Source organism: Anabrus simplex, chromosome 4, assembly GCF_040414725.1.
Source record: "Anabrus simplex isolate iqAnaSimp1 chromosome 4, ASM4041472v1, whole genome shotgun sequence".
Classification (NCBI taxonomy): Eukaryota; Metazoa; Arthropoda; class Insecta; order Orthoptera; family Tettigoniidae; genus Anabrus; species Anabrus simplex.
Window position 1 is genome coordinate 161,119,070 of NC_090268.1, and position 22,020 is coordinate 161,141,089.

Consider the following 22,020-nt stretch of genomic DNA (forward strand, 5'->3'; position numbering starts at 1 on the left):
GGAGATTTCAGCAACGGAGAATGAGACATTAGCAATAGTCACCAGATGCACCAAGTTGGAAAGATCTACCATACATGTAAGAGCATCTATACATCCAAGTGCCTCTCTAAGAACCTTAAACTCCAACATTACAATTCAGTAGTAAGACCGTCCGTACTGTATGCCTCTGAGTGTCTTCTGATGAACAGAAAAGGTCCACTGAGGAAGCTAGAGCTCAAGGAATGAAAAATACTAAGGAGGATTTTAGGACCAATAAGAGAAGGGGATGGTACTTACAGAATAGGGCACAACAAAAAGATTATGACCATCAAGAAGATATAGTTACATCCATGAGGAAGAGGCGATTGACTTTCTATGGGCATTTGACTCATATGAGTACTTAAAGACTTGCCAGCAAGATCTTTACCACTACAGGCAGAGGGAAAGTGTCCAAAAATAAATGGATCACCACAGTGAAGTCCGACTTAGAACAGCTGGGGATTTCAGAACAAACCATACAGGATCGTGTATTATTCCGGCAGTTGACCTTTCAAGGTGTCTTTCCAGAGTCTCTCACCAGCAGACAGAGTACAGGCACCACCTGACCGAAGTGGACCGAGGAAAGGAAACAAGCACACAGACAGAAGATGAAAGCTTTCTGGGAAAAGAAAAACAGAATTTCCTTACAAGGAGGCCCAAACGACAAGAAGAAGAAGGTTTTGCTTAAATATGCTTTGGTATAATACTTGTGTGTATAGATTTTCACTTTTGTAAAATTAAAATAGTTTAAGCTATTTTATGTTTATTCCAATTTTTTTACTTTCCCTTAGTTTTGAAAAGGGCACTAGTCCCCTTGTTTGTATTTTTTAACAACCTCACCTAAATTATAAAACAATTATAAAATGCATGAGAATATGTCTTTTTGCACTTAGTAACTATGAAAGAAAAGATCTTATCTTTAATACAAAAAATAGATTATCAGAACAGTTTTTCTTGATTTTCCGAACGTTAGAGTTTGCGGACTTATGCCCTTTATAAACCATTTATACAATTGTTTTTTAAGTGAACAGTTCTACATCTCCAAAGAATCTGACATACGAGATTCTATAAACATTAATATATACTTCTGCATACCTACCAACTTTCAAAAGAGAAATCCAGAAGATCCTTAAGTGGAAAGTTTTAACAACACGCGCATGCATCACAGTCTTGAGACATAATGAAAAAGGACGGCAAGGGGGCATTATAAACAATACTAATACAGGTCAAATACAGTAGAACTTCAATGCATCGTACCCAGAACTGTCATTTTCCCGTATTTATCGTTGAATTTATTCAGTCCAAAATTATTACATATAAACCAACGTTAAATCTCTCCGCATCTACAGTTTCTCGAACTATTGTCTTTGTTCCGGGGTATTTGTGGAACGCAGAGGTGGTGAAAGAAGGTGCGGGCTTGAATGGGTCCAACTACAATATCAAGAATTGAATTAAAATTGTAAAAGGTTATATTTCTTTTAGAACTGCAAACTTAACAATTTTTCACTGAATGAACATAACCATAAAACATCAGGTACAATGACAATTTCAAAAATTGGAAAATTCAAGATTCACACCTTGACAATTCTGAGCTACAAGCCCCTAGGTTACAAATTTACAATTGAAAGTGGTATTATTTAGTTATGGGCAGAAATCCCCTAATTCAAGAGCACTTGCTCCCTAAATTACAATATCTAGCCTTCCAGAGGCACTCCCCATTATTACAAAACCTAGAAAAGATCTAACAGGCTCTCAGTTTCCTCCAGCCTACTCAAGGCAACATTACATGAATATCTCACAATCTCTGGCCTCTCAAGGCACAATATACCATTTGAAATCGTTTTATACAGGGGTATCTAGTACCCAACCTACAGGGCCTTTGCGAAAAAGAACAGCTTAAATAAACGGCCCGAACACAAACAGAATGGAGGCGAATACAGCGCTCCAGATAATGAAATATAAAATCCTACAGGGCTCGCAGCAGATGAAACAGGGGCTATTCCCAAACTACTGAGGTGGCTTGCATGGAAATTACTTTAACACATTACAGGAGAACACAGTTACAAAAACGTAGTCACCTCAAACCATGATGAAGGAGAGCTCGAAAGGGTAACTCACTCTCTATCCCCGATTTACAGTTAAAGACTTTATCGAGTTTTACATTACCCGAACGAAAATTTACATTTTAGAAAATTCTGTTACATAATTATAGATTCGGACCTTCCCCTCAGATTAATTTGCGGATACAGCAAGAAAATTTTTTTTATGTGACCTTGAGATTGATGTTTGTTGTTTAAAGGGGCCTAACATCGAGGTCATCGGTCCCTAATGGTACGAAATGAGACGACATGAAATGACAACTTAAAATTCCAAAATCCTCCACTGACCAGAATTCAAAGCATGAGGATGAAGAATGAATGGATGGACGGATATGAATTTAAAACAATCAGTGGATCCGACCCAAAGTGCCTCACATGCACAGAAGCTGGCACAAAACAATTGTATTACCGACCAAGGGACTGCTTCTATAACACGGTGCTGAATCGATTATGCCTATAGTCGAAACGGGTCCAAAATCCAGGTCGTCAGCCCCTCATAATGGTATTTATCGCTAGGAAAGTAGAACCATGCTATGTGTAATGTTGCGGTACTAATCAAAAGTAGCAGAGACTAGCGGTATTCCACACATTATGGTACTATTCACAGGTAGTGTAATGCGCATTTGTAACACAGACCTACAGTGTCTCGCACATTGCGGCGCTGTTTGCAGGCAACGCAAACCCATGGCGTTCCTCACATAATGGACTAACCACAGGGACCCGTACTATCCCATGGAATTCCTCACATAGTGGGAACGAAGCATAGGTAAGGCAGAACCATGGTGTCGCTCATATAAGTGTACGGATCACAGGTACTGTAGAACCCCCATCCTGATTCACAAACCGTCGCTACTAATCACAAACCTATTGCGTACCTAACAGAGTGGTACTACGCGCAAGTAAATGCAACCCATGGTGTTCCCTGCATGATGGTACTAATTACAAGTAGTTTTATGGTTCTAATTGGATCATCCCTTGTTTGCCCCTTTTAGTCACCTTGTACGACAGGCAGGGGATACCTTGGGTGAATTCTTCGTCTGCCTCCCCCACCCACAGGGGGTGTGTGTTTGGTCCGCGAGAGGTATTTTATTTCCCTCAAGTCCGCCGGCAAGCCGGTTAGGACCCCCTATCCGCCACCCGGGACGCGCCACGTGGGAGTATCACCTCTCTCCCCACTACGCCTGCGTAGCAAGTTTGTGGTATGTGGCCATTACCTTACAGATGTTCTGCTGACCGAAGAAAGAGGCTTCCCACCTCCTGCTTTAACACACACACTTATAAAGACGGTGATCAATTCACAAGGAAACCCGAAAAGCAGCAACTTATATACCCTCAGAGAAGGTTCAAGAGAATTCAGACTAAACCGGCTACACCCTCTCAATTTTTGTAGTTAACACAAAGTGAACAAAAAATGCGGGATTGGTTGAAAATTAATTACAAAAATTCCTGATTGGCGAGATTCAAAACCGGCGGAAAGAAAAGGAAGTGTTGCCAACCCAAAAATAAATGAACATAGAGTCAGTTATGGACAACCTAGAAATACGAAACTTCTTTAAGTTGTAAGTTCTTTCACCTTGCAGAGTTTTTTGGTAGCGTCACCTGTGGAAAAATGTCCGAACTTCTTGATGTATAGTAAAACAAAACAAGGAGAAATTCAATCGGTTTAGGAAACTTCACAATAACAAAATTACTTAGTATTTCAGTGGTCACATTTTCTGATGAAAGTTCCAACCTCATATAGTATCAGTTTCACCTTTTGATCGATAGAGGGGTTTATTAAGGCGCTGATTTTGAATGAGCAGAGTAGAAACGTACCTCCCGGTTTAGTCTTATCGCATCGATTGTCGAAAAATTAATTTCCTCGGTCACACTGTTCCCGCATTGATCGGTTATACGTAAGAAAAATTTACATACATTATCATTAAAGAATGTTGTGCCTTTCAGCATTCAGTCTGCAAGCCTCTGTGAATTTACTAATTTACTAAACGTCGCCACAATCCTCTATTTGCAACTAGTGCTGTGGCCTCATTTAGTTCTATACCTCTTATCTTTTAAGCGTTAGAAACTCAGTGTAACCATCGTCGTCTTGGCTTCCCTCTGTTTCTCTCACCCTCCATAACAGAGTCCATTATTCTCCTAGCTAACCTATCCTCCTCCATCCACCTCACATGACCCCACAACCAAAGCCAGTTTATGCGTACAGCTTCATCCATCGAGTTCATTCCTAAATTAGCCTTTATCTCCTCATTCCTAGTACCCTCCTGCCATTGTTCCCACCTGTTTGTACCAGCAATCATTCTTGCTACTTTCATGTCTGTTACTTCTAACTTATGAATAAGATATCCTGAGTCCACCCAGCTTTCGCTCCCGTAAAGCAAAGTTGGTCTGAAAACGGACCGATGTAAAGATAGTTTCATCTGGGAGCTGACTTCCTTCTTACTGAATACTGTTTATCGCAACTGCGAGCTCACTGCATTAGCTTTACTACACCTTGATTCAATCTCACTTACTATATTACCATCCTGGAAGAACACACAACCTAAATACTTGAAATTATCGACGTGTTCTAGCTTTATATCACCAATCTGACATTCAATTCTCTTGAATTTCTTACCTACTGACATCAATTTAGTCTTCGAGAGGCTAATTTTCATACCACACTTATTGCACCTATTTTCAAGTTCCAAAATATTAGACTGCAGGCTTTCGACACAATCTGCCATTAAGACCAGGTCGTCAGCATAGGCCAGACTGCTTACTATATTTCCACCTAACTGAATCCCTCCCTGCCATTTTATACCCTTCAGCAGATGATCCATGTAAACTACGAACAGCAAAGGTGAAAGATTACAGCCTTGTCTAACCCCTGTAAATACCCTGAACCAAGAACTCATTCTTTATTTATTTATTTATTCAGGATCAGCAACAGCATAATGCCGAATTACAACGATCTGAGCTATGTACAATAGATATGAATCTAAAATTAAAGATATATAAATATTTACAAAGGACACAAATATACACAATGAAAACTGTACACTTCTATATAATACATATTTACATAAACAACGATATTAACAAAGAAAAATACATTTGCAGTAAATACAGGAGCAGAACGGGAAAGAACAAGAAGGAAAATTAAGTTATATTATATATATCATTACAGAAGGAAGGAAACGTTACGAAGAGATCTAGGTTGTTGTATTAAACATTGCTGGAATACATACCGAAAGGGACCTTTGGGTGAGAGAAAGCCGGGAGTAAGGAGTATGGAATAGGGTCTTCATTCTCGTATTACGGGATGGGACGTGGAGGGGGAATAAGGAAGCTAAAACTGGAGACCTAAACAGACCATTAACTGCTTTGTATAGCAGCTTTAGGTCGGCTACTTTCCTCCAAGCAGATAGAGTCTTGAGGTTCAGTTTCCCAAGCACTTGCGACAGTGCTTAGATTGCGACATGCTGGGACCCTGGCTCTGACAATAGCACAGAAAAAAGATTGTACACGGTCAAGGTGGCTGAGGTTTGAAGAAGCAGAAATGGACCAGACTGGAGAGGCGTATTCAACAATAGGTAAGATACAGGAGACGTAGAATGCTCTGAGGGCATTTACATCTGTGATGTCAGAAAACCTGTACAGTAAACCAAGGAGTGACATAGCACATGAGGTAACCCTGTTTATGTGCAAGACAAACAACAATTTACTGTCAAAATGCACTCCTAGGTCTTTTTGATTGTCAACAAGAGCAATCGGTTGGTTCAGTAGGTGATATTCTTGTAGAACGGGGTATTTACGAAGTGTGAACGAAATGGTGGAACACTTGGAGGGATGAGGTTTAAGACGCCATGTAGTACACCAACCTGACAGTGAATCAAGTGCATTTTGCAATTGGATTGTATCTGTAGGAGAATTGATCTGCTTGAAGATTTTACAATCATCAGCAAAGAGAAGTATTTCACATGAATGGTGGGAAACAGTATCGATAAGGTCATCAATAAACAGGGCAAAAAGAAGTGGACCAAGGACACTACCCTGCGGGACACCAGAGAGGGTGGTAGTGAGAGAAGAACTGCATCCATCAAGGACAACGCGCTGTAGACTTTCGCTCAGAAAGCTATTAATTAGAGCTAGGAGTCTCCCATGTACGTTAAACCGTTCAGAAAGTTTGTGCGCAAGAAGGGTGTGACCCACGGTATCGAAGGCCTTCGCGATGTCGATATAGCATACATCAAGTTGAGCGCCCGAGTGGATGGCAGACGTGGCATGATGGAGGAAGATAGCCAAGTTAGTTACGCAGGAGCTTCCAGGAAGGAAACCATGCTGCTGAGGGGATATATATGGATTTGTAAACGCAAGCAAATGCAGATGGATGATCCTTTCACAAATGATTGATAAAGCAGGTAATATAGAGACCGGGCGATAATTTGCAATATCCGACCTCTGTCCACCTTTAAGAACGGGTGTGATATAAGCAAGTTTCCAGGAGCTCGGAAAGTAGCCGACTGAGAAGCACCGATTGAATATCACACTAATAGGGTATGAAAGAGTTAGTGCTGTATTCTTAAGAAAGATAGGACTAAGACCATCAGGACCAGTGGGTTTATTTTTTGACAAAGACGAAAGTAGGTGATGATGATGCTTGTTGTTTAAAGGGGCCTAACATCGAGGTCATCGGCCCCTAATGGTACGAAATGAAATGACAACAAAAAATTCAAAAAATCCACTGACCAAAATGAATAAAAATGTCATGAAAATGAACGGATGGACATGAACCCAAAAAATAACAAAAACAACAAACAAACAAACAAACAAAAGAACAGTGGATCCGACTCAAAAACAGTCATAAATAATACTAGTACTGACCAAGGGACCACTTATAAAGCACAGTCCTGAACTGATTATGCTTGATGTCTGAAGGGGTGCAAAAACCAGGTCTACGGCCCCTCAGTATGGTACAAGTCGCGAGAAGTAAAACCATGGTATTTCTCTAGCTGCAGTACTAATCAAAGGTAGCGTAAACTCACGGTGTTCCAAGCAGTAAGGTACTACTCACAAGTATTGTACGTCGTAAAGGTAATGCAGACCTATGGTGCTTCTCACTCAATAGCGCCACTCATAGCCAACGCAAACCGATGAGGTTCCTCACCCAGGTGTACTAAGCACGGGCGCCGGCATTCTCGTGGTGTTCCCCACATAGTGGGTACTAATCACTGGCAACGCAGACCTACGGTGTCACTCGCATAGTGGTACAACTCACAGGCTACGCCCAGACGTGTGGTGTCGCTCACACGGGTACAACTCACAGGCAACGCCCAGACCTGTGGTGTTGCACACATGGGCACGACTCACGGGTACTGGAAACCCACACTGAACCCCCCTCGAGTGCTACGAATCACAAAAATATGGAGTACCTAACAGAGTGGTACTACTCGCAAGTAAAAGCGACCGATGGAATTCCGCGCGTGACGGTACTAATCAAAAGTAGTTTCATGGTTCTAATCCAAGCATCCCTTGGTCGCCCCTTTTAGTCGCCTCTCACGACAGGCAGGGGATACCGTGGGTGTATTATTCGTCAGCCTCCCCCACCCACAGGCGGTGTGTGTTTGGTCCGCGAGAGGTATTTTATTTTCCTCAAGTCCGCTGGCAAGCCGGTTAGGACCCCCCTATCCGCCACCTGGGACGCGCCACGTGGGAGTATCACCTCTCCCCCTGCTACGCTTGCGTGGCAGGTTCGTGGGACGAATTCAATGGTGGAAATATTACTGAGGCTATGAATTCTCACTGAAGCCCAATTGTCAACATAAATGCCTTTGACTGGTTTTAGTAATCTACCTTTAATTCCACAGTCCCAAATATATGGAGAGCATCTTTTCCCTCGGTACCCTATCATATGCTTTATCTCAATCTACGAAACATAAACACAACTGCCTATTCCTCTCGTAGCATTTTTCAATTATCTGGCGCATACTGAAAATCTGATCCTGACAGCCACTCTGTGGTCATAAACCACACTGGTTTTTATCCAACTTCCTCTCGACTACTGATCGCACCCTCCCTTCCAAGATGCCATCGAATACTTTGCCTGGTACACTAATCAATGAGATACCTTGATAGTTGTTGCAATCCTTCCTGTTCCCTTGCTTATAGATAGGTGCAAATAGGTGCAATTACTGCTTTTGTCCAGTCTGAAGGTACCTTACCAACATTCCATGCTAATAACATAAAGAAATAAAGAAATGAACTGGATTAAAGCCACTATATATATATATTAATAATAAAGCCAAGCTTTCGGCCAAATTGCATTGGCCTTCATCAGGCCATGTGAAGTTTTGCCTCCGACAGTGAGCAAAGAAATTATCTGAAGGAACATGGAAGTCAGGGCCCGTACTATCCACGGCCTACCCCCACCAACTGGACTCAAGGATCGTGGCGCTCTGCTGTGGTGGTTGGGAGGGAAGTTACTGATGCACCGCCCTCTGTCGACAGTTTGGGAAAGAAAAACCTCCATAAACCTGACTATGTAGTCCTATGTTGGCTAAAAAATTAAAATAAATAAATAAATTAGTAATATACATTAATATATACACAATATATTAACATATTCCATTTATACTCTAATTTTAGAACAAAATGGCTGGAATTGAGAGAAGAACTGCATCCATCAAGGACAACGCACTGTAGTCTTTCGCTCAGAAAGCTATTAATTAGAGCTAGAAGTCTCCCATGTACGTTAAACCGTTCAGAAACTTTGTGCGCAAGAAGGGTGTGATCCACGGTATCGAAAGCCTTTGCGATGTCGATATAGCATACATCTTCTATCTATAAAAGAGGGAACAGGAAGGATTGCAACATCTATCAAGGTATCTCATTGATTAGTGTACCAGGCAGAGTATTCGATGGCATCTTGGAAGGGAGGGTGCGATCAGTAGTCGAGAAGAAGTTGAATGACTTAGATGACTTGAGAGTAATGTCCCATCAGAAGTTGTGTAGCATTCTTGATGCTATTTCAGAAGATTAAGCAGAGAATTCTGATACTGGTGGGGACTCTGATGCAGAAGATTGTAGGATCTTGCCAAAAAGTCTATCATCGCCACATAGTTCCACAAGAAACGCAACACCTGGTGGATCCCACTTGACTTCGCATGTCGGGGACGGTGATGTTGAAATGCACGATATTCAACCAGGATCTCCATGTGGAAACATACGTAATAGCGATAACAGTGACGAGGAGCTTGAAATTCTCGATGCAGTGGATGAAGTAAACATAAAATATAACAAAAAAAAAACCTTGCAAACCTACATCATACAAACAAATGTCATTTACACAGCCCTATGGGCCTAATGTAGAGATACATTTATTATCTCTGTTTAATATTTTTTTCTCTTCTTCTTTCTGTATCTTTCATGCAGTATTAGTATTTTTCTCTTCTTCTTACTGTATCTTTCATGCAGTATATCACAGATCAGAGTAATTTATATGCTTTACAACAAGGTGTGAACTTGAACATTACAGATGAGGAACTGAAAGCTACCTTGAACATTACAGATGAGGAACTGAAAGCTACGCTTGGTGTCCTGATCATCATGGAATTTCATTCTCTTCCTGGTATGAAGCTTTACTGGTCATCTAACCCAAACGTTCATGTACCGAGAATTGCTAACATCATGCCCCTGAAGAGATTTTTGAAAATAATTTGTTTCCTTCACTTGAACGACAATACTAACATGCCGAAGAGAGGAGAAACAGCCTTTGGTAAACTTTACAAACCGATACCTTTTTTGACAGAATTGATGTAATTTCAGAAAAGCCTTCAATCCAAGTCAATACTTATCAGTTGATGAAAGCATGGTGAGTTTCAAAAGTAGATCTTCACTGAAGCAGTACCTACCAATGAAACCCATAAAGCGTGGGTTCAAATTCTGGACAACTGCAAGTGCAGTTTCTGGTTTCATGTTGAGCTTTGATATATACGAAGGCAAGGAAGATGGTCCATCAGAGGGAAAGTTAGGTGAAAGAGTAGTCCTTGAACATGCTACATCGTTTCAGACTTTGGGATAGCGTATATTTTTTAACTGTTTTTTAGCTGCATTCCTCTTTTTCGGAAGCTATTAGATCAAGGACTATTTGCCTGTGGGACAATATTACGAACTCAAAAATATTTTCCTAAAACCATTCTAAAACAGGATAGAGAACTTCAGATGGGTCAGTCCTAGTATGTTTCTTCTAATATATGTTAAACAATATTTTATTTTTTTGCCACCTATTCAATAAAATGCAGAATAGGTGGCAGTAAAATAAAATATTGTCTTACATATATTATATGATACTTTCAATACGGACCACAATGATTTTCATTACTTGTAATATGTTTCTTCTGATGAAATTTCCATTACAAAATGGAAGGATAGAGGTGCCAAATCAGTGGTTATCATTAGCAACCTGCATAATACTGATGTACTGATGATCATACTACAGTACAGAGAAGAAACAAGAACGATGAGAAAGAAACTGTTCCTTGCCCAAGTTCTGTCAGTGATTACAATAAGTACATGAGGGGAGTGGACAGATTTGATCAACTGCTCGAAGCATACTCAATTTCATGGAAGTCCAGGAGGTGGTGGCTGAAAATATTTCATTACCTAATTGATGCTTGCATTGTCAATTCTTATATATTACACCTAGAAACTATGAAACTTAAAAACAACAAAGAAAAGCCTATAACCCATCTGATATTCTGCAGCATATTAGCAAATGAACTTACTGAAAGTTTCAGGAGTAGAAAGACTCAAGGTCCAGATGGAGTGAACGCCACTGTAAGCAAATCTAAATTCAAGAAACATACTGTGTGCCTCCAGGATACTTTGCAACTTGTAAACGTTCCATCGCATTTGCCTGTGAAAGGTACTAAGCGTCAATGTGCTTACTGCAACACGAATGCTAGACCAGACGAAACTCTATGCCATGCAAAGCATGTGAAGTAGCACTCTGCAGAGACTGCTTTACCCCTTTCCATTCCGAAAAGTGGTGACAGTTTTGATAGTGACCAGTTGACATAAAAAATTTTACTGGGAGACGGGATAATTGTAATTTTTCTTGTGAATCTTTATGCCAGATTATTGTGTTCAGATATTTTATCAATACAAATGTCAATTTAGGTCATTATGTACACCTTCATAATTAGTGAATACATTTAAAATTAATCCAAATATGTGAATATCATTAATATAAATAAGTGGTTCTTTAAGTGACCACTATCAAGACAGGTACACACAGGCAACCACCCAAAATTCATAATATTTATATTGCAAATTATTTTTGTGGTTAAATTATTGGTACCAACAGTCAATATACATAATAATAGTACTTATAAAATAATAAAGCAGAACAAAAAACAAAAAAAATTTGCATCTTGAAGGGTTAAAAGATAAGTTTAGAAGCTGTTTTGTCTGACCCTATTAGTTTGTTCAGTGCTCTCTTTTTTAAAAATCCCAAAGGCAACTCAAACATGAGAGAATACCGCAAGAAATTGTCAACGGTATGGCTGGTGGTTGGTGATTAATGAAATCAAAGTGGCTGGATGACAATGGCTTTGTTTTTTGAATTTAGGTATAACGTTTTCTACATTTGGCTGCAAAAAAGTTACATTCTCGACCAATTATCCTCTTTATAGATGGTCATACGTCACATCTGATATTACATACAAGCAAGTTCTGTGATGAGAATGGCATCATACTAGTTGCTCTTCATCCAAATGAAACGCACCTCGTACAACCAATGGACGTTACAGTTTTCCGTTCTCTGAAGGTAAACTAGGAGAACAAAGTCCACGAATGGCGTGCAAAAAATATAGAATCTCCCATAACAAAGAAAAAAAGACTTCTGCCCTTTGTTGAAAGAGGTCCTTGCTGACAAAATCTCACCCAAAATAGTCCAGAGCAGATTTCGAAAATGCGGGCTCTTGCCATGGGATCCAGCCGCACCCTTGTCCAGAAAACGAAAATGAAGTGGAGAATGTGTTTCAGCAACATCTGCTACAAACAGAGAACTTGAAATAGGTTTTAAAGATGTAGAAGAGTGTATGGGTAAAGAGAAGGTGGCCTGCTTTGAAGGAGCTCTGTACTCCAGAGAGATATGTTCAGCAGTGTAAAGAAAGGAATATTAATCCAGAGAAAGAAAGGTCAAAAGTTATAGAATGTTTCAATAAGGACTTAAATATAACTTTTCATAACCAAAGGACATGTGTGACTCATGCTATAAACATTAATGTAATATGAATGCATTAGATAAGAAAAAACACATGGAGGAATTCCAAGCCGATATAAGAATAAAGGAAACTGCAAGAACCAACAAAATTCAGACAAAGAATGAGCTACCAGTACCTACTCACTGAATTTGATTTACAAGCTGTACTGTACTGTCCACATACAAATGCCAAAGCATGGTTTTACTAAAGAAGACTTGCTTTCTACAACTTAACAGTGTTAAATGTAATTGCAAATAGTGCTGTCTGTTACATGTGGGATGAGCTATAGCTACGAGAGGGTCATCTCAAATAGCATTATGTGTATATCAGTTTCTTAGGGAGAATGCAAATGGCAGACATATAAAGTGGAATGCACGTATCAATGCAACATGTCTCGATGATGCATGTTGTTTTAAGGGGCCTAACACCGAAGGTCATCGGCCCCTAATGGAACATGATGGACGACATGATACATGATATTTAAAATTTTAAAACGTATCCACTAACCAGAGTTAAAAATATGGTGATGAAAAAATGAGTATGAGATTAAAACAGCAGTGGATCTAATTCGCAATGCCTTATTTCTAATAAAATAAGAGAAAATACAGAGAGAAAAGGAATAAGGCATTGCCTGGTGGTGCATATATAGATACTTCATTTACATTAGACGTTAAAATAACACATTAAAATACGCAACACAAACTAAAATGAAGTCAATAGGTTAAAAGCGCAATGGAAACAAATACACGAAGACAAAGGACATCACTAGACACGGTAAAACAGACCACTATCCCTCATAAAGCGGATGACGAGGTCTGCTGACTGCTCGTCATCTCGCAAGATAAGGGAGATGGTACCCGGAAGGTTAAGACTACGGCGAAGATCGGCCAGGTCCATACACTCCGTAAGGATGTGTACCACGGTAAGATGGTCGCCGCAGGTACACACCGGAGGGGGTTCTCCTTTCAAAAGATGCGAGTGAGTTATGATACCGTGGCCGATCCGAAAACGACATAATATCACGGCTTCCCTTCGCGAAGCCCGAAGGGAAGTCCTCCATACCTTCGTTGTTCCTTTTATCGCTCTCAGCTTATTGGGAAGTGGAATGGCCTGCCACTCCATCTCCCAATGAGACATGACCAGATGTCTCAGCTGAGAGCGAATATCACTTGCTGGAACCTTGATAGGCAACGGGGGCAGTGTAACTGCCTCCTTGGCAGCCCAATCTGCTAACTCGTTTCCCTCGATGCCCATGTGGCTTGGGAGCCACAGAAAAGTAATTCTGGTGCCGGCATCCGAACACCCGGCCAGCAGGTCCTGGATCCGCTGCACCAGAGGGTGCCGAGGGAAACAGGTATCAATAGACTGGAGTGAACTCAAGGAGTCAGTACACACAAGAAAGTGACGGCGTTCACTGTACAGTGCGTACCGCAAAGCTCTACAGAGAGCATAGAGCTCTGCTGTGTACACACTACAGGTTTCCGGGAGAGCGAAAAGAAACCTATCATTGTCGACAACAAACGCACAGCCCACCCTCGTGTCCGTCCTTGAACCATCCGTGTAGACGACGACTGAGCCTGGATAGCGGCCAACGACGGACAAGAAGAGCCTCCGATAAATCGAAGGGTCCGTGTTCTCCTTCGGGCCAGTGTGTAGGTCCAGAATTATTTCAGGTCGCCGTACTACCCACGGAGGTACCCCACTTGGTTGTCTGACAAGGCAAGGAACCGAAGGTACGTCAAACAAACTGTAACTGCTATCTAAACGTATTCCAACTGGCCGCGTTGCTCGGGGACGAGCGGCGTACAGCAAACGGTTGCCACTGTTGAAAACGCTAGAATAACTTGGATGTAGTGGCATCTGTCGCAAATTAGCAGCATAGGTAAGAAGCAGTTGCTGTCGCCTCAGGTGTAAAGGCGGCACACCATACTCAGCGAGCAGGCTAGCTATGGGGCTCGTACGAAAGGCTCCCGTCGCCAACCGAACCCCGCTGTGGTGAATGCTGTTTAGCTTCGCAAGAACGCTTGGTCTTGCTGAGCCATATGCTGCACTGCCGTAGTCTAGGCGAGATAAAATATGTGCCCTATAGAATCGTAGGAGCACTGCGCGGTCAGCCCCCCAAGAAGTGCTGCTAAGAAACTTCAGGATATTAAGCTTCTTAGCACAGCAATATGTCTCCTGCCTGTAAAAAACGTGGAGGAATTCCAAGCTGATATAAGAATAAAGGAAACTGCAAGAACCAACAAAATTCAGACAAAGAATGAGCCACCAGTATGTAGTCAATACTCTCACATACCAGTTTTGAGCAAAGAACAAATTAACTTCTATTTGCAAAATTACCCCAATCTTAAAATAAATAGTGTTCTCTGGCTTCTTAATATTCAAGTAAAACCAAACTTCAGAATTAATAAGCTGATATGACAAAACTTGAGAACCTATCTGCAGCATGCTTGTTTGCTCTTCTCGTACCGTAGGGTAGGAAGGGGTAAATACAAGACATCCAGAAAGTGGGGCAAATAAAAGACAAGCTTATTATGAGCACTATTTACTAGGAGAAAAAAATGTATTTGATTCACATCACTCTTTAATATGCATAGAAGCATATCCAAACCAAACCCCCTGGCGCAACTGCCCCAAAGGGCCAGGGCCTACCAAGCGACCACTGCTCAGCCAGAAGGACTGCAGATTACGAGGTGTCGTGTGCTCAGCACGACGAATTCTCTCGGCTGTTATTCTTGGCTTTCTACACTGCAGCCGTCAGATAGCTCCTTATCTAAAATGTTTGTTTTCAATATTTTCTTGAACTGTTGACTGTCATAAACTAGTGCCTATAACACATCAGCGGACTACTTCCTTCTTGTAAAAATTGACATTCATCGGAGAAAATTATAATTTCTGTCAGCACAATATACTAAAAGAAACATGCTGTCTCATTGCTCTAGTTCTTTTTTTTATGGAGATATAATTTTGTCTTTTATTTGCCCCACACTGTCTTCTTTTTACCCCAATTGTCCAGTAAAAAAAAGGGAAACAGAATTATTTTCTTTAACACATAAGTATACACACTAGAGCAAAATTGCTTTTAAAATTGAATTCAGCATGCCATTTAACATCATTTTAATCACTTACAATATATATATATATATTTTTGTATTCCAAAAAATGAAAGTTTTGATTTTGTCTCATATTTACCCCTCCCCACTCTACTACAATCATTGCATGCAGTATATCGTGGCCTGTTCGTCAGTCTGATTGATAATTACAGTTATAGGTCCTATCTAGTAACTTCTTGACATGGATTCTTCTAATGAAGACATTTTCAAACAATAAGTTATGAAGAGATTTTTATGCCTAAGAAAAAATGTTCATGATAAACAAGAACTGCTTTTTAGGTGTAATGAAAGCAAGTTCCTGAAAAGATTTAGGTAAAGTAAGGACTGATGTGCTTTTTTTTCTTTCCTTTGTTTGTTGATTATTCGCAACTGGCTTCATGGAAGTCACAAGCAATTTCCTTCACTGCTGCTTCTCTCTTGCTCACATAGGATCAGGTTTTTAATTTTGAATAATATGCAATATATTCAGCAGGAAGGCTCAAGCATTCAATGAAAACTTCGGCCCTCTTGCTTTTTCAGTGGGTACAATGCTCATTTTGTCAAAAACCAAACCTAATCAAAACAACATCTCAAAACTGCTATTATTCAGCTGTCACAGAACACGATCAGCTGTTTCCTGACTCACTGCCACTTTGATACCTTTGCTAGACACCACAAATCAACATGGTAGTGGTTATAAATTGCACTGTTGCCAGATTCAATTTATTTTCAGATATTCAGCAAACTGATTGAGGGTCAGGTTTTCTGCAACGCGAACAGAAACGAAAGATGATGGACAATCAACTGATCTGCCATCAAGGACTGATACGATGCACCTTTCTGCAATTGGCACAAAAAGTTATCAAAACAGTCTGAACTGCAGAAAATACAACCATACAAAATATCAAAAACATTCCTTTTAAGAAAAGTGTTTCCTTCATGAACAAATTTCAAAAAAATAGTTTATGCTAATGAGTAAATCCATGGTTGACAAGTGCTATAATAGTCATACCTGTCATACTATTCAATGTTTTATATCTACAGTAATAGGACAATAATGCAGTATTTTCACACCTTATCCAGTTCTTCGCACCTTAATGAATATATCTAAAGCCTTTAAAAGCCCCTCTAAGTGAAATGGCAATGGTCCACTTCTTTATTGTAAATGTCAATAATGAGTAAATCACCTCATATATTAATTTTGCAATCAATGGTTACAGGTGTGACAGGAAATTACAGGTGTGACATCTACCTCAACCAGGGCCTATACGTTATCTTCTAGCCAGCGTAAATTTATTTTCAAGGTAATTTCAATAGAACTACTAAAAAAAAGTTCTTTCTTTGCATTTGCATATCTTGGTTAAGGTCATATGCATAAGACTTGACGTGATTTCCAAGATATTACTAACTTTTCTAGACCTCTTTCGATATTTTAATTGCAATGAATCATTTTCCCTATCCATGACCTGTCTACCAACGCATTAATGTTTCCAAGAAATATGTCCATGAACACCAAATATTTTTGCAGTGGAATAGTGGAAGACAACTTGGACACTGCAGAATCAGGTGAGGAATTTGAATCTGAGGAAGGTCTAATTTCAGAGGAGCGATCTGACTCGGAAGGAAGTGAAAATTAATGTTATGAATATTTTATGGGAAAAGACAAAACGACCAAGTGGAGGAAAACTGATTTTTCAAAGGTATCCAAAACTAAAACCAAAAATGATGAAAGTATTCCCTGGACTTACACGTAATGCAAGAGGAATCAAGGATGAAATATCTCCTTCCATAAAATAGCTGATGAAGATATGCTAAATAACAAAGTCTCCCACACGAACATACACATTAGAACTTGCCCAGTGCCTGTGTATTAGAAGATGCTTGTGTAGTAGGATCAAATTTCTGAAAAGTTTTCAAGCATGCAAATAACATTTATTGTTGCATTTTCACTTGCTACAGTGGGTACAATTTTACCTTCCACAGCCCAGAGTTTATAACATTATAAGGAAGCAAAAATAATGCAAATCTTACTTGGAATTCCTTTTAGAGGAGAGATGTGTTCATTGGAATGTCTAGGAACCCACTATCCCGCTCCAAGAAGTACATTTACTTATATGGTTATGTCGCACATTCCTATCTACAAAATGTCACTGTAAAATTTGTCACAAATGGAACATAATTGCTTTTACACATATCAAGTGAAAAATCTGCGGCAAATTAAGAAATACCGTTGTTATTAGAGAAATATGAATACATACCTAAGGCCTGTACACAGAACTCCTTTTATGTCGTATTCCGCTGCTGGTGCCGTCTTTTGTTCATTTCTTGAGGTCCAGGGCTAGCACCGAGGAATGGGAGTGCTATGTCTGTGGATTCTCATAATCTTTGTCCATCATGACTAGAGAGGGCAGTTCAAACAGCAAAATGGAGGTGAATAGTATTCACGACGTTATTTTGTTTTTCAATGAGGCAAATGACCAGGTTATTGTGAAATTACAAGACCTTAAGCTATTGCCAAAGAATGGCAGATGTGTGAGCAGGAACAACTGTAGAGGAAACTGCGCTCTGGTGAGAAAAGAGAGCAGTGGATTACTTGGATTTATTTTTAGGTGCAAAAGGTGCCAGAATTTCAGAAGCCTAAGGAAAGGCACATTCTTTAGCAATTCTAAATTAGACGTGAAAACTATATTCATATTAATATGGTTATGGGCATCGAAAACTCGCGTCTTAGCAAGAGCTAATATCCTAAACATGAGGAGGGACTGTGTAGTGCAACAGTACAGATATTTCCGCGACATTTGTTCGTGGAAATTGATAAATGATAAAGATTACTTTCAGTTCGGTGGTGTAGGTACTATAGTTCAGTTGGATGAAAGTGTCATTACCAAAAGAAAATATAGGCCTAATTTTGGAAGAGTAGTTAAGCAGAAATGGATTTTCAGCCTTTATAACACTTTAAAAAAAAGGGAATGATTATTTATGTAGACGACAGGAAATCTAAAACGTTGACTGACATTATTTTGGAACGTGTTCTACGCGGAACGGAATTATGGACTGACCGTTGGCGGGGTTATGCTAAATTGTCTACTTTGGGGGAGGGGGTTCACCATTCATTCACAGAACCGTTAATCACGGCAGAAATTTTGTTGATCCTATCACTGGTACCTGCACCAACCAAGTTGAAGGCTACTGGTCACGACTAAAGCGTTTTGCCAGAAGCATGGGAGTAATGAACTCCAAGCTGCTCCCAGAGCATACTGACCAGTTCATGTGGCTGGAGCTCTACGGGAAAACCACTAAGGACGCAACGAAAAGTAGCATGATCCCTGGACCAATAAATCACTTAATGAATCAGTTAGGGCACAAGTCCACAACTTGCCCTAACGATATGTCATAATATGTTCTTTTCCTCAAAATATCCATCCTTTTTTGTTCAACACATTTCTCTAAGCATTTCCAGATCCCTATAAATGTTGCTATTTTCTTAGGACGTTACTCTTTCGTCTACAACCTTTCAGAAACTCTATGAAAAAGTCCGTAAGACAACCATTTCCAAAAAGAAAGCACTGTGATCGGTAATCTATCTCTGTATTTTAGTTCACTAGTCCACAGAATTTTTCATACGTACATTGGCCATAGATTTTTGTCGCCTATTAAATCTTGCATATCGCGATACAATTCAGGAAATGTCATTTTTCCTTCCTTTACAGCACTACCGTGAAAATTACAGCACTACCATGAATCAACAACTGATGATGCAATGAAACGTAAGCAAAGAACTTCAGTGAACAAAGACGTCACACACGAAATTGTTGAAAGTGTAAGACAAAAGACATACCTGTGTCACTGTGAGCGTAACACCAAACGTACTTGTAAAGTGGTAAAGTAGGTATACATACTATTATCCAAAAATGAAATATTTCTTAATTTGCTGCAGATTTTTCACTTGATATGTGTAAAAGCAATTATTATGTTCCATTTGTGACAAATTTTATAGTGATATTTCATAGATAGGAATGCGCGACGTACCCTACTTTTATAACCCAATAAGGAGCAGCACCCGACATCGGCCATGGCTAAAGTAACTACTTGCATTCTCACTGGTTAACGCGAACAGAATGTGACGTCAGAACCATCAACACTGATAAATACATTGCGTTACCAACCCCGACTGAATAAAAGTGCAAACAAATACAATGTAAAGGAAACAATGCGGCTTGCAACCGTCCAGACCAAGGGTCTCGTCCAGATACTATCCTAACCATCCATACGGCAAGAACCAGTCCGGGGCATTAGTACAGCCCATAGACCGGCGTAATTTGTAATGTTACAAGTGAGTGGAATTAGTGAAATCTTACTTGGAGAGCGTCTCAGAGGAGAGGTGTGTTCTTTGCGATGTCCAGGAACCCACCATCCCGCCCCAAGAAGTATATTTACTCTTATAACCTAATAAAGATTATTACACGCCATGCTCATTTCTGAAGTAGGTACTTGTATTCTTAATGGCCAATGTAAAGTGGCACGTGATCTCCTTCACGTCAAGAATGTTGATGATAATCCATTACCAACCGCAGCACAATAAAAGAGCAAGTTGTATACGAAACTAGGGGCCTAACGCCGCTTCGCGGCTTCTAACCACCCAGACCAATGGTCTTGTCCACGGCAAGAATCCTAACCGTCCAGACCAATGGTCTTATCCACGGCAAGAATCCTAACCGTCCAGACCAATGGTCTTGCCTTGATCATATCCTAACTGTATACGAAACTAGGGGCCTAACGCCGCTTCGCGGCTTCTAACCGCCCAGACCAATGATCTTGTCCACGGCAAGAATGGTCTTGCCCAGATCCTGTCCCAACCGTATACAATTTGAAGCGTAGTTCCTAAATACAGAGGTTGGCAGCACTGAGCACTGGTGCAAAACATCCTTTCCAAGGCGGCCGCGAGCGAGAAAACAAACGACAGTCGTTACACGTCTGTGTGAATAGCAGTCCACGGGCTGGAATGATCAGTCCAGGCCAATGGTCTTGACCAGGTCCTATCCTAACTGTCCGCAGGGCAAGAATCAATCCAGACCAATCGTATTTCCACACGAAACTAGAGGCCTAGGGCCGCTTCGCGGCTTCTAACCGTCCAGACCAATGGTCTTGTCCAGACAATATTCTAACCATCAGCACAGCAAGAACCAGTCCAGGCCTACGATCTTGTCCAGGTCCTATCCTAACAGTTCGCACGCCAATAATCAGTCTAATCGTGTTTCCACACTAGAGGCCTAGGACTGCTTTGCGGCTTCTAACCATCCAGACCAATGGTCTTATCCAGAGCCTATCCTAACCATCCGCATGGCAAGAACCAGTTCAGAACCTATCCTAACATCCGCACGGAAAGAACCAGCCCAGAGCAATCGTGTAACAATAATCAAAACCACCAGCCATCGAAGCACCACTCACTCATCAGTTCCTCAGTACAAACATCCTTCCCGAGCGTGTAAACAAACGACAGTCATTCCACGCACAGCTGAATGTAGCCTGCAGAAGGTAAAATTATAATGCTACAGTGTATAATACGGTAACATTTGTAATTATTGGTGATGTGGATAAATAAAATTTGATGAACATGAGATATTTACTATTATGAAGTGTTGTGTTGTTGAAGTGTGGGCTATAAAGCACAACACATCCAAAATTCAGGGTGTATCAACTTACAGGCCTAGCCTATGCACTACAGGAAAGAAATTTCAAAAAAATGTAATTAAGAAACAAATTGAAGTGAGGGCATATAATCGACATTTTACCTTCAATAGACGTAGTTCCATAATGTCTCACTGGTTTGCGTTTACATTTTGAGATAGCACATAAATTCTTCCGGTCGGTGTCGCAGGATTTACTGTAAATTACGTAGTACATCTGTGAGAGGTATCCACAACATTAAATGGATAAGAATTTGGTGATGATCCAGCTCCCAGCTATATGAACAAATGTTACTTTCATTTGATCAAGTTCCCTATTTTTAACGTCAAAAAACTTAGCAAGAATTATCGAGGCTTACTTTCCACTAGTCTGTATTTACATTCACTTTCTTAGGATACGAATATTTTATCACATTTATCACTTTCACAACTTACTAAATTTTCTTGTTAAGTAATCACCATCGAGAATTGCCTCTTCAAAATCACTGTTTACCAAGAAAAGATGCAAATTTCTCCACTTTTCGACGAAAGTTCTCTCTTTCTTTCTTTCTTTCTTGAGGAGATTGGTTGGGATTGATTGTAACAGATGTTCTATAATAAGACACCATTTTTCACAGCAAGAGCAAGCATCTTCTTCTTCTTCTCCTCCTTGATATTTGGTTGGGCTCTGTATATAACTAACACCCAGTTCCAATACTTTGTAAATGAAACACTGTAGAACACTCAGAAACAGTTAGTTATGGTGACTAAAGGCCGGTCTCCACTGTTTAACATTTAACACCAACATGTTAAATTTAACATGTTACAGTTGACATGTATATTGTGATTGTGTCTTCCAATTGACTTTGCATGTTAACTCAGAATGTTGAGTTAACACTTT

At 40.2% G+C, this 22,020-nt stretch overlaps 1 protein-coding gene across 1 annotated transcript in view; it reads right to left on the reverse strand.

Moving 5' to 3' along the window:
• Positions 1-21,762, reverse strand: part of LOC136871739 (uncharacterized) — a 67,962-nt gene extending 46,200 nt beyond the window's left edge. The window contains exons 1-2 of the mRNA XM_068227200.1: positions 21,576-21,762; positions 21,246-21,416 (exon numbers count right to left, since the gene is read on the reverse strand). The gene's annotated coding sequence lies outside the window, so the exon portion shown is untranslated. The remainder of the gene's footprint in view (positions 1-21,245; positions 21,417-21,575) is intronic.
• Positions 21,763-22,020: the final 258 nt, after the last annotated feature.